This window comes from Crassostrea angulata, chromosome 7, assembly GCF_025612915.1.
Source record: "Crassostrea angulata isolate pt1a10 chromosome 7, ASM2561291v2, whole genome shotgun sequence".
NCBI lineage: Eukaryota > Metazoa > Mollusca > Bivalvia > Ostreida > Ostreidae > Magallana > Magallana angulata.
Genome location: NC_069117.1, coordinates 9,551,113 through 9,553,533, shown reverse-complemented (window position 1 = coordinate 9,553,533; position 2,421 = coordinate 9,551,113).

Here is a 2,421-nt window from a genome sequence, read left to right as displayed (position 1 = left end):
TAAAACTTGCTCTTTGTTGCTCAAAAAAATTGGCGCACTAAAAAATCGCGCTTTACAAATAACATGTGACATAGCTGGCTTGCTGCGTAATAATAGAAAAATATGCGCGGAAACATTATTTCTGTAAACCTCATTCATTTCTACATGAATTAACATGACACTAACGCCCAATATTAAAAAATCAGAAAAATTTCCATTTTGAATTACACATTGTTTATGTAGCAAGGGACAGTTTCGAATAAAGTACCCGTCAATATTTTTGTAAAATTGAGAGTTGCTGTACTTGAAGGCTTATGAGTGTTGCTGAAATTCATGAAATGATTTTTAATGATTATCATTAGTTAGAGGGGTGTCTCTTGTTGAAATTGATATGCAATATGTAGGCCCCTTATGTTAGGTACATGAGAATCAGAAGTAAAATGCGAAACCTGCGGCTATGACTGTTGTGCTGACTTTACACAGTGAAATTGCAAGTTACAGACGGGAGGTAAAATAACACGAAAAGTAGGTGGATGGGACATTGAAAACTGTACACCGATATGTTTGTGACATGTGATAGTGCAACATGCACGCGGTACGGAAGGTCAACCCTCTGCAGGGAATTAGCTGGGGGAGGTCTAAAAAGCTGAAAAATCATGAAAAATTAGCAAAATATGAAAGGGTCAAAATCTCATAAAAACCAGTATGTAGAGAATTTTACAGGTTTTGATTAGTAATTTTCTTCAGAAATTGGTGATTGGCCTTATAAAGAGTGAATTAAAGGTATTTGTGCTGAATGGGAACTGAGGAAATTCTAGTTACAGAGTTCCGAAGACATGCATCCCTTGGCTACAATGAATTGTATCAAAAAAACTGTCCCCTGCCACCTTAGCATCTGTATAAAGTGTCTTTATCCTTCTTATAATATTGGGGCCAAAGTTAAATCCTTTAATGATTTATGCATAAAAGACCACGAGATAGAGTCAAACGCTTTTTCAAATTGTATAAGTAAAAGCACTCCTGGGAATTGCCTTATATTTGATTCTTGAATAATATCGTATACAAAACGAGTATTTTCCCCGATAAATCTGCCTTTTAAGAATCCTTTTTTGGATCTCATTTATGATATTATTTAAAACTTGTTTTAATTTATTTGCAATACACGCTGATATAAGTTTATATGATACATTTAAAAGTGATATTGTTCTCCAGTTTTTTTTTTTTAAATTTTCCCTACATTTGTCTTCCTTTGGTATAATTGATATAATTCCTAGTTTTTGGGTGGTAGACAACGTACTCTTATCAAAGCCTTCATTGGCTGACATTAGACAACAAGAGGCCAATTGGCCTTAACGGTCACCTTAGTAGCATATAAACCATACAAAAACTTGTCGAGGAGTCTCATATATGCATCTAATTAATTAGGTTTCATACTGGATTAGAAAAATTATAAATTTGTAATGATGACCACCTCCCTGCCTGAAATCTTTGAAAAAGGACTGTGAAACCTATAATTTTGGCGAAAAACTAAAAGATCTGGTCTACAAAATCATGAATTCAGTTTTCCTCTCAGGTGTGTGGGAGTAAAGAAGATACTTTTTTAACATTATATGCATTTACACCTATACATCCATTTTGGCCCTGCCCTAGAGTCAAAACCCATCCTTGATGGGACATGAACATTAAAATTTCAGTAGAGGACGTCCTGGTAAATAAAATTATTCGTCAGTGTTTTATACAGATGTGTGAGAATAGAGATGACAATTTTTAAAAATTATATGCATTAACACTATATTGCCATATTGCCCCCCCCCCCACCCACCTCATGTCCTGAACCCCTAATCCAGGGGCCATGAATTTCACAATTTAGGTAGAGGAGTTAGTGGACATCCTAATCATGGTTTTTTGCCCACATCTGTGGGAGTAGAAAAGATTTTTTTCAAGATTTAATTAATTTTACTATATGTCCATATTGGCCTTACCCTAGACCATGAACCCCTAACCCAGGGGTCATGAATTCCACTATTTTAGAAGAGGGCCTCATGGACATCAACATCATGCATTTAGTTTTTAACAAATATATGGGAGTAGAGAATAAGATTTTCCAAGATTAAATACATTTTTATACCCCCCGCAAACGAAGTTTGGGGGGGGGGATATAGGAATCACCTTGTCCGTCTGTCCGTCCGTCAGTCTGTCCGTCAGTCTGTCTGGGCAATCGTGTCCAGTCCATATCTTTCTCATGGAGAAACATTGGAAGTTCTTACTTTACACAAAGATTGCTTATGACCTGAGAGTGTGTCATGACCTTGACATAAGGTCATTCGGTCAAGGTCACTGGCAGAAAAAATGCAAAATTTGTGTACGGTCCGTATCTTTTTGATGGAGAAACATTGGAAGTTGTTACTTAACACAGACATTTCTAATGACCTTAGGGTGTGT